The sequence below is a fragment of the Gossypium arboreum genome, chromosome 2, assembly GCF_025698485.1.
Source record: "Gossypium arboreum isolate Shixiya-1 chromosome 2, ASM2569848v2, whole genome shotgun sequence".
Taxonomy (NCBI): Eukaryota; Viridiplantae; Streptophyta; class Magnoliopsida; order Malvales; family Malvaceae; genus Gossypium; species Gossypium arboreum.
Window position 1 is genome coordinate 100,720,126 of NC_069071.1, and position 11,570 is coordinate 100,731,695.

The following is an 11,570-nucleotide window of genomic DNA, read 5'->3' on the forward strand; positions in this document are numbered from 1 at the left end:
TTTAATTTATTTTTATTCAATTCATATTTTTATTTATTGTCCAATCAAATTTAAAATCACTAATTACTTTTCAATCAATATACATTTCAAATAATCACATTCAATTCAATTTGATTCAATTCCAATCACTTTTCACATTTCAAATCCATTCATTTCCATATAATCAAATCAAAGCCATTCCAATCTTAACTTCTCATGTATTCTATTTGTTTCACTTTTCCAATCAATTTACATTTTAATTTCAATTTCAATTTCAATTCAATAACAATTCACTTCAAAATTCACTTTCCAACAACATACTATCAAATATGTAATAGCCCAAATTCGCCCGGGCTTAATAAACCAAACAGAAAACCAAAAAAATAAAATAAAATGTCCAATTTGTACAGTCCATGTTACAAAAGAAATAAAGCCCAAAAGACAAATTATATCCCATAAACCCATTACACTCGTGGCCCAACACCCAATACCCCATTAGCCTAAATCAAACCCACTAACCACAGCCCAAAAGTTAAAATCCAACTAGCCTACTACCTGGTACCCATTTACACCCTACCCCTGATACTCTAAACCGAAAACTTAATCAGCCCAATTGGCCTAAACTTTTACATTGAGGCAGGAAACCCTAGGTTTCTGCCTTTCCATCCTAGCGCCGCAATAGATTCGGGAAAGTTCGGGGAGCGTTTGCTCAGCTACCGAATTGAAGCCGTCATTCAATGCACTGTCCCAGGGCCTTTCAACGCCCCATCAGTGCCTCACCGACTCCTCAGTCACTGATCGTGCCCCCATCAACGCCTCTCCAGCGATCTTTCAGCGTATCATCCCAGTTGCGTCGTTTCAGTTGTCCACTATCGACGCCGTGATTCTAGGCCTCAAATCTGGCCGTAGTTGAAGCTCAATCAACGCCGGTTCTGTCAAAAAAAGCCCATCCATTACTGATTTCCTCACTAGATACCTGCAAAAAAAAAGAGAGAAGAAAGAACCAACAGCAGCTAAGAAATAGATTTGGAAAGAAATCAAATGATTTCTTTTCCTAAAATGTAACAAAGGGTTATAAAAACCCCTTCTTTTTCTAATCTATAACTACGTTTTTACTGATATATAAAAAAAAAAGAAATCAAAGGAAAGAACAGAAGAACAGAGGTGATATTTTAATTTTCTTTTCATTATTTATTTTCTTTTTGATACAGTATATAACAAAATACGTTATAAAGATAAAAAAGAGGTTCCCTTTTGGATTCGCTGCGAAAAATGGAGGCCTTGAAGGCCCTAACTGCAGGACACGGGGGTTCAGACGGTGACGCGTGAAGCGCGTGTGGCCAAAGGCGGTGGTGCTCCAGGACGAGCTAAGATGGCCACTGGCCGGAGCTCTGAGAGAATTTTAGAGCTCTCTCTCTTTGTTTTTTTTTATGAAGTGTTTAAAATGAAGATTTAAAGTTTTTTTACTTTTATAACATCGGTAAAATGATGCCGTTTTAGTTTAATTCAATAAGCTTAAAAACGACGTCGTTTCGAAGCAAAGGATCCGCGCGTTGACCCGTTTACCTCGGGAGGATCCGCGCGTTTTATTAAAAGGGATATTTCCCTTCCAGGTTCTTCTGCATTTTTAATCTTAATAATTTCATTTTATTTTTATTTTAATTTGGCCACAATCTCTTATATTAGTTTCAATTTAGTCCCAGTTGTTATAGTAAGTTTTTTGGAGAAACGATGTCATTTTGGGATTAGGGCAAATTGCCCAGTGAGTCCCTTGGCTTTGGTCCGTGTTTCAATTTGGCCCAGTTTTCTTTATTTATTTGTAATTAACCCTAAATTCCTTAATTAAATTTAATTTTAATCCTTTTTTATTTTAAATATTTTATATATATTTTAATATTAGTTATAAAGTAGTACATATTATTTTTATTATCTAATTTATTATTGTTTTATTATATATATTATTTATTTTACTATATTTATCTATTATATTATTATTATACATTTTAAAATTTTCATCATATATTTTATTATATATATATTTATTTATATTTATATTATATTTTTTAGTATATATTATTTATATATATTATTAATTATATTGTTCATACTATTATACATTTTATTTATAAATTTAGTACATACTATGTATTTTTCCATATGTATTAATTATTTTGTTATATTTTTATATGAAAATACTCATTAGATTATTATTATTTTATATACATTCTTTGTATATTATATTATATATATATATATATTATTCCATATATTTTAGTACTATATGATTTATATTATTACATATTTTATTTGTAAATTATATTATACATTATATTTTACCATATTTCCTTATATTACCTTTATTTTATCACAAAGTATACATTATTATTTATTAATTATATACATTCCTTTTTTATTTTTTATTTCTTTTTTAAAAAATTGCAATATCTAGTATATTATTTTTCTTATATTATAAGTTATTATACCCTATAGTATAATCTATATATATATCATTTTTAAAAAAGGGTTCTCTTTTATCGTTCTTATAATATATGTCTAAATATCTTGTTTTTGTTTGATTTATATTTCATACCTTTTAATTTATTTATTTATTTTTTAGTTTTCTTATTTTGATATAGTATGTTAAATTTTATATATCATTTGTTTTTATATATTTGTATGAAATTAATTATTTATGGTAATTTGCATAAGATACTATCATATGTGTATATTACGATTTATATTTGTTGTATTCATTATGCGCTACATTATGTTTTGTATGTAACAATAATGCATGAACATTTAAATATATGCCTAAAGTAATAATGTATATTGTGTAATTTATGCCATTATTATTATTTTCTATACTATATTTGCATGAAATAAAAAAAAACATGTATATTATAATTATATTTATTTAATTCTTTGTGCTATGTAAAACACATCATTACTTTCAAGACAAAAGAAATCTCATTTGATTCAAAAGGATTTTAAAAAAAAGTGAGGCAATGTTTTGATATTTGGGAATTCGAGAAGTAGTGCCCTCCTTTTAAGCGAGTTTTACAGATCATAAGATGATTTCAGCTACGAAAGTTTAAAAATATCGTGTCCAATTATGCTGGATGTGATATTTATATTCCTTCAAAGCGAATGAGTCTTGATTCTTTTAATTTAAATTATTACAGTTTTAAGGAAGCCTTATTTTTTAAATTCTTTCAAATTTCTGACATTAAGACAAAATTATTCAATTTGGTACCAATTTTGGGTGTTACGAGGGTGCTAATCCTTCCTCGTACGTAACCGACTCCCGAACCTATTTTCTCAAAATTTCGTAGACCAAAACGTTTTATATAGTGATCCAATCACACTTTAAAAGATTGGTGGCGACTCTCATTTTCATTTTTCAAAAAGTCGATCCCGTTTTTCAAACCCCTTTTAAAAATAGTTTCGACAGCTTGGCGACTCCACTGGGGATATAAGAGAGTCGAGCCAAGAAATTGAATATTTTTTTTGTCTTAGTGTTGGAAGTTTGGAAAATTTAAAAATCTGATCCCATTTTACATGTGCTTGCTGCATATGTTTGTTATCTTATTGCTGTACCTTGCATTTGCATGACCGTTGTGGTCACACCCGTAAGTGGGAGTAAGAAGCTACGCTTTCGTAAGGTTTCCACCTTCGTTTGAGCTAGTGGATCGCTTCCGGGATACTGTACCTATGTCTTCGTGAGGTTTTCATCTCCGTATGGCCATAGGGAAAAGTGTCCCCCTGAACTGAACTTGGTCTATATGAGCCTATAATGGGTGAGGACCGAGGAATCTGCTGGTTCAGGTACCCTTGTCTTAGAGCTAAAATACATATAGTGAACTTTAAGTGCTTACCCTAGGGAAAATAGTGATAACCTTTAGAAAATTACCCTTGTAAGTATTTGTTTATTGTTTTCTTATATATATAATACTGACCTTTTTTTATTTTGCTGTTATTGCATGTCATTTCGCATTTAAAGATGTCGATTCAAGGCTCAATTTCTAGATTAGAAAGTTTTGTAATGAGGAATGAATACCTTAATAAAGTGGAGGACAATGCTTCTGTCTGTACCTGGTCAGAGAAAACCCAGTTAGAGAAAGGAGATAGTATTACCGAAGGGTATACATCAGAGTTATGGGATTTCACTCGTGTTAATTCGACGCAGAATGAGTTGCAGGAGTTGAGAGATATTTGGGCCCAATGGGATGACGAGGCTAAACAGATCTTCTATCAGAGTTACGAAGACCTTCCCTATTTGCTAGACGTCAAGGTAGATAGGCACTTGTTTCGAGCCATGGTACAATTCTGGAACCCTACCTATAGTTGTTTTACATTTGGTAATGTTGATCTTATACCCACCTTAGAGGAGTATATGACTTTACTGCGTTGCCAGAGGATTCAAGGTTACAAGGCTTATGTTAGGCCTGCTAGCCTTCCAACTTTTTTGAAAAAGTTGGTAATGATTATTGGGATGAGTGAGCAGTGAGCTTTAGCTCGTGTGCAACAAAAGGGTGACAGTAAGTGCATTCCATGGACTGTTTTGAGGGATTTGATATCTACGCATCCAGACGTGAAGAAAAGGGTCGACGTCCTAGCTCTGAGTATTTATGGCATGGTGATTTTCCCAAAAGTGTTGGGGCATATAGATGAGGCGGTTGCAGATTTATTCGATCAACTTGGTAAACAGAACACGCCTGTATCCGTAATTCTAGCTAAGACGATAAGATCCTTGAGTGCATGTCGAAGAGCTGGTGAAGGAAGCTTCATTGGGTGTGCACAGTTGCTGTTGGTTTGGTTTCATAGCTATCGAAACCATTTTCAAATCGAGTTTTGAAAAATGGGAATCGATTTTAAAAAACGAAAACGGGAGTCGCCACCAATCTTTTTAGGTGTGATTGGATCACCTTTAAAACATTTTGTTTTAAAATCATTAGTTTTGGTCCACGAAATAAAAGAACGGGTTCGGGAGTCAGTTACGTACGAGGAAGGATTAGCACCCTCGTAACGCCCAAAAATTGGTACCTAATTGATTATCAAATGTCTTTAATGTCAGAAATTTAAAAAAATTTAAGATGTAATCCTCTTTAAAATACTTTGATTTTGAAAATTTGGGTTCACTCGTATCAAAACATTAACACTAAGTTAACCTTTTGGAAATCCCTATCTCGAAACGACAAATCGCCACATCTAATAAGTTAGGACACAACGCTTTGAAATTCCAAGACAGCTTGCTCGTATTTTGAAAATCTTAAAACTTAGAAGGGCACTTGACTATTCGAACTCAACGAGAAAAGTTGCAACCCAATAAGTTAGGGCACTACTTTTCTCAAGCTTTCAAATACTAAGCATTGCCTTTTTTATTTTTATAAAACTTTTAAATATTGTTTTAAATGACCTTTTAGAGTGACAATTCTATATTACTTAAACATAAATATTCAAATAGCGATATTACAAAGTATTATAACACTTTATATAAATGCAATCACTATATAGAGGTAAAATAGAATAATAAAATAATCATGCTAAGCAAATAGGAATATACCCAAAAGAAAGCATAATAAATGCACTAATTATATACAATATATCATAAATAAAACATTAAATAATATATAAAACATGGTAAATATTAATGTGTAAAATATGTATGAGTAAAATAGATGATATGCATAACAAATGGATAAATAGAATCTACATAAAATATAAAATATACAATCCAATAATTTAATGTACACATGAATGGATTAATAAATGAAATGATGCATATAATACAATATATCAATGTACATATATAAAAATATGTATTTGAAAGTAAATTATAAAAGTCTAAGATATTACATAACATATGAAATACATAACATAACAATAATACATTAATTCTAAAGTAAAACAAATATTGTATAATAATAAAAAAACATAAGTTTTAAAATATATGTATAATATAAACAATTGATAAATAGAATGAGCATATAAAAAAATGTGATATTTAATAATAAATTTAAAATATAATATATAACAAAAATATATTTATAAGAATAATAATTATATAAAAATATAAAATATATTGGTTTAGAAAACTAATGTATAAAATATCAAATATGTAAAAGAATTTATATTTATAATGAAATGATTATATAATATATATACATGCATAGAAAATATATATTTGAAAATAAACTATATAAAAGGTTAAATATTATGATATATAAAATACATAATCAAATGTATAAAAGATAGGAAAAAATATACATATTTGAAAAATGAAGAAATTAAAATAAAAAGGGTTGAAAAACTAAGATAGACGAAGAATAAAATAAGAACAAACCATAGAGAGTAGGAACGCAAGAGGGAGAGAAATTTGAGTGAATGCTCTCAAGAATTCTTATTGCTTCCCAAAACTCAAGCGATTTACAATGAAGGGAGAGGCCTCTATTTATAGTTGAGCCTCCCCAAATCCAACGGTACAGATCAATGACATCAACGGTTAAGATTAAAGGATATCTACAAATTAAATCTCTAAGATTACAAAATCATATCTTCTAAGATTGTATATCATATCTAAGATTGCAATCATATCTAAGATTGTATCATATCTAAGATTGCATATCACATCTAAGATTGCATATCATTGAAGATTATATTTCCATATGAGTCAAGCTTGTAGATGGACCTTAAATCTTTTCAAGTAATGGGCCATTCCGATCGGGCCAAATTATATTTGTAATTCTGGACTGAACTTGGACTTTGTTTTTTTTGGGGTTTATTATTTTAAATACTGAAATGGGCCGGGCAAAATTGAGTGTCTACAGCTGCCCCTCTTTGCTCATTGCTGTGTAACAGGAATAGAGCAAAGACTATAAAAGGACCAATTTTGCTTGGGCTCGCCAGCTTCAGACTTCATGGTCCTCAATCTGCTCCTTGCAAACTCAGGATTGTTATGTTGATATCTTCAATCTGCTCTCCATCGAACACAGAGACGCCAAATTAACTTCTTCGATTTTTTCCCTGACAATACAGAGATGCCAAATCATCTTAGATTTGCTTTAACGTAAGCACGTGAAAGCCAAATCAGCTATGTCTTCGATTTGCTCCTTGTAAGCACAAGGATGCCAAACCATCTTGGATCTGCTTCAGCATAAACATCTGAAGGTGAGATCTGCCATGTATCTGATCTCCATTGAAGTGGAGATGCTAGACTTTGATTTGTTCTCTGATATTACAGAGACGACAAATCATCTTAGATTTGCTTCATCGTAAATACGTGAAAGCCAAATCAGCTATGTCTTCGATTTGTTCCTTGTAAGCACAAGGATACCAAACCATCTTGGATCTACTTCAGCATAAACATCTGAAGGTGAGATCTGCTATGTATCTGCTCTCTATTGAAGTAGAGATGCCAGACTTCGATTTGTTCTCTGACACTACAGAGACGACAAATCATCTTAGATTTGCTTCATTGTAAATACGTGAAAGCCAAATCAGCTATGTCTTCGATTTGTTCCTTTTAAGCACAAGGATACCAAACCATCTTGGATCTGCTTTAGCATAAACATCTGAAGGTGAGATCTGCTATGTATCTGCTCTCTATTGAAGTAGAGATGCCAGACTTCGATTTGTTCTTTGACAATACAGAGATGAAAAATTATCTTAGATTTGCTTCATTGTAAACACGTGAAAGCCAAATCAGCTATGTCTTTGATTTGCTCTCCGCCAATACAGAGATGCCAAATCTGGTATCTTTGATCTGCTCTCTGACAATACAGAGATACTGAATCTGTTGTCTTCAACTTGTTCTCTATAAACACAGGGATACCATGCTAAAATCTTTGATCTGCTTTGCTGTAAGCACAGTAGTGTCAGATCTGTTATCTTCGATCTGTTCCCTATAAACACAGAGATGCCAAATCTGCTATCTTCAACTTGTTCCCTATAAACACAGGGATGCCATGCTGAAATCCTCGATTTGCTTCGCTGTAAGCACAGGAGTGTCAGATCTGTTATCTTCGATCTGTTCCCTATAAACGTAGTGATGCCAAATTTGCTATCTTCAACTTGTTCCCTATAAACACAGGGATGCCATGCTGAAATCCTCGATCTGCTTCGCTGTAAGCACAGGAGTGTCAGATCTGTTATCTTTGATCTGTTCCCTATAAACACAGGGATGCCAAATCTTGTTTCTTTGAACTACATTGTCCCATAAAAGACATAACCTGTAGAATGCATATGAGTTCATGCCTAATAATTAGGATGATATGATCGAAGTGAGTCAAATTCTCCTAATTAGACATGTTATAATGCAAAATGTTATGAAAATGATTCCCATTTCGGATGTCATCACTCATTCCCTCATCGAAGTTTTATCTTTACTTCTCTCAAAGTATCATTCCTGCTCAGCCTGTAGGCTTGTATCATTCTTCAAATGCTACGACCCATTGAGAATATCTGTAAGATGATCTTGTCTTAAGATCAATATTGCTTAAAACGTTCAACCACCTTTTGGACTGAAGAAGAAAATCTGTCGAGTATCTCCAACCCATACATATGAGAATTCCTTAAACAATTGTCTTGTTTCAATTTCTTGTATTATCTAGAAATTTCCAGAGTAATATGCAAAAATTCGTTTGTGAAGATATTTTAGTTCATCTATCATTATTTCAATGCAACATGCTTTATGAATAATGGGAGACAAATAAATTGATCCTAAGGATAATTAGATTTGAATAAATTTTTCAAAAATACAAAGGAAATTAATCTGAAAGCCTATATTTGAAAAGAATAAGAATCTAAAGATAGCAAATAGGAAAAAAGTTAGATGCCCTAGATATCGCCGCTTGAGCGTTTGTATGCCAACTCCATGAAGACTTTCTTGAGTTCAACATGTGTTTAAAAGACCCAAAGTACTTTGTCGATGCCCCGATATGCAACGCGCCTCACTCTTTGTTGAATCAGATATAGCAAGATTACCGTGTGACTTTCTAAATTTGAGCTGCCCTTTCGGGTTTTCAACTCAAAACCCCTTTGGTCTCAAGGCGCCCTTTGCGGGTTTTCACCTTGGCCTCTCCATTTTTATTTTTTTCTCTTTTTTATTTTTCTTTTTCTTTTTTTCTTTTTTTCTTTTATTTTTTTTTGAAATAGAAGTCCCAAAGTGCCCTTTGCGGGTTTTCTCATGGGCTTCCCTTCTCCTTCAGACAAAGTACTCCTTGACCGAGTCCGAATTCACTGGATCAGATAAATTCTTCCTATCCATTTCTTGTTAAAATCAGTGCACCTCTAGAGAAAGCCCTCTTCACAACATATGGCCTTTCCCAATTCGGCATCCTTTTTCATGGGAAGGATCTCTTTCAACACAAGGTTTCCTTTATGAAATCTTTTGGACGAACCTTCTTTGTCATAAGTCTGTGTCATCCATTCTTGGTACATTTGGTTAGGATGAATACTTTCAAGTTAAGTTTACTAGAGGTATTCAATTCTTGACTCAAAGAAAGCTTGGAGGAAAATCTTGATTCATAAACCCATGAGAAAGGGATTGCCCCAAAGCAGCAGATCCCGATCATTATTTGTCAAACCCTACAAAAGATTGTTCAATGATTCTCGTGAGACAAGAATGAAGTTGTTGACTTTATCCTTCAACCCGGAAAGTCGAGGTACGAGATTACTCCCGGAGCATACATCCCATCATGACTCGATGATGTTTCTGAAGCATCCCTAATCTTCATAAATTGTCCCCAACTATGAAGCTGGCAAATGAGCATAGCAAATAGGAGCCACAACAAATATGGCTGTGGTGCTCCTTTGATACATATAGGATAGAGAATGAACAAACTTTTGCAGATCATCAGCCAAAAACCCAGCCTGGTCTAAGAGAACATGATAGTCGGTCTGCCTCGTGATTCTAATCATTCCAGCATGGGTACCAAGGTAAAAATCATTGTTCTTTGGATGGCATACTTTGTTGTCAATGACAGTACCATGTAGCACATTGTCAGGAGATCCCTGCTGAAAAAAAAAAATGGTATGATGGTTTTTCATACAACAATAACCGTAATCTTTAGGGTTCCACTTCTCTTCAAGGAACTTGCAAGCCTCAACAACTTGATCAAAACTTGATTGAATTGAGACTCGCTAACTCCATCCCTGAAAATAATGATTTGATCAAGTTTCCTCTTCTCTGAACTTGTATAAAAGTCTAAGAGAGCTTCCTTCATGATACCGTCATCCACTTTGTCAGAGACTGGTTTTGAAGAAAGAATCTATCATTTTAAGCTTCAGAGACTGTGTATGGCCTAATGCCCCATAGCTAGAAATCAATGGCCACCGCTTAGAGCTAACCATTGCAGCTATTGACGGCATATCAGACTGCTCAGGAAAGCCAAACAATGCACCCATTCCAAGGATTATGGTTGGAACCTTTGAAACAACTGGAATTGAAGGTGTTTGCCCTAGCGTAAGCATAGAGAGTAGGCGGTAGTTTCTTATGCCAATTTTACCAGTCTCGGTCATCTTCTGTAATTTGTTTTTTTTTTCTTCTCTTTTTTCTTTTTGCAACTTTTGTTGTACTGTGGTATGGTACATTATCTTTGAAAAGACTGCAAACTTTTGGCATTGTGCAGTTATATATAATCTTTTTTTTTTTTGAAATAGATGACTTTTGACTTTGTAATATTGGCATATGAAGCTATCTCCCTCTCTTAATGGAGTAGTTGACGTCCACAAAGATGAGTCATTGTCAGCTTGAAACTTTTGACGAGCTCGGGCCCATAACATACATGCCCCATAAGTCTTGACTCCTTTAAATTTGGCATTCATTGTACATCTGATGCGATCCCTTTCCATGGTGGACCAACAGTGCCCCAAAATCTCATGTTTATCCTGGCAATTGCAAATCCTCCTGCATGCGTCTTTGGACACATTTTTGAATTCCTATAATAGTTTCAACAAGGTCTTGTTTTGTCTCCTCAACTAATTCCAATTTCGCAATCTTTCCTTCCTTTAAGGCTATATTTCCTATCACCACTTCATGGGGGTAAAAACCATTTTCAACAAATTCAAAACCAAGTCACAATTTCTATCACCTTCAAAGTACTGAGATTCCTCTAAACACATATCGCACTCAAAAGGAACTCTGAATCTGTAGTATCGTTGCCCGTGTCATTGATATCTAGGGATCTATAATAGGCACACAAAAGAATATACAAGGAATAAATGAATTCAAGAATGACTATTTACATGAAATGAAAATTTATAAAGAATGTTAAAGGTCAAAAGAATCAGAATGAAAGAATATTTACTCGGATAAATAATAAAAATATGTTTTATTGAAAATAAAAATGTCTGAACATGAGCCCACTTCTCAAAAGAAATCTCATTACTCCTAGGCTTTAGAGCAACAAGAGTATTCTGAATATTACTCCGTAAAATTCCTAAAGATTACAGGAAGTTCTTCTGCATTCCAATTGTTTAAAGAACTTTCCTTCCTCATGTATGACATTGATGGGATGATTTTTATTTCCAAACACCCCATTCTCCGGGTAAGCTATCCCTCCTGACACAAAAGTCGGGGATATGTAAGGGAA

At 33.3% G+C, this 11,570-nt stretch overlaps 1 pseudogene; it reads right to left on the reverse strand.

Annotated features, from left to right (window-relative positions):
• Positions 1-9,623: 9,623 nt before the first annotated feature.
• LOC128285157 (protein argonaute 4-like) lies at positions 9,624-10,449 on the reverse strand (annotated as a pseudogene).
• Positions 10,450-11,570: the final 1,121 nt, after the last annotated feature.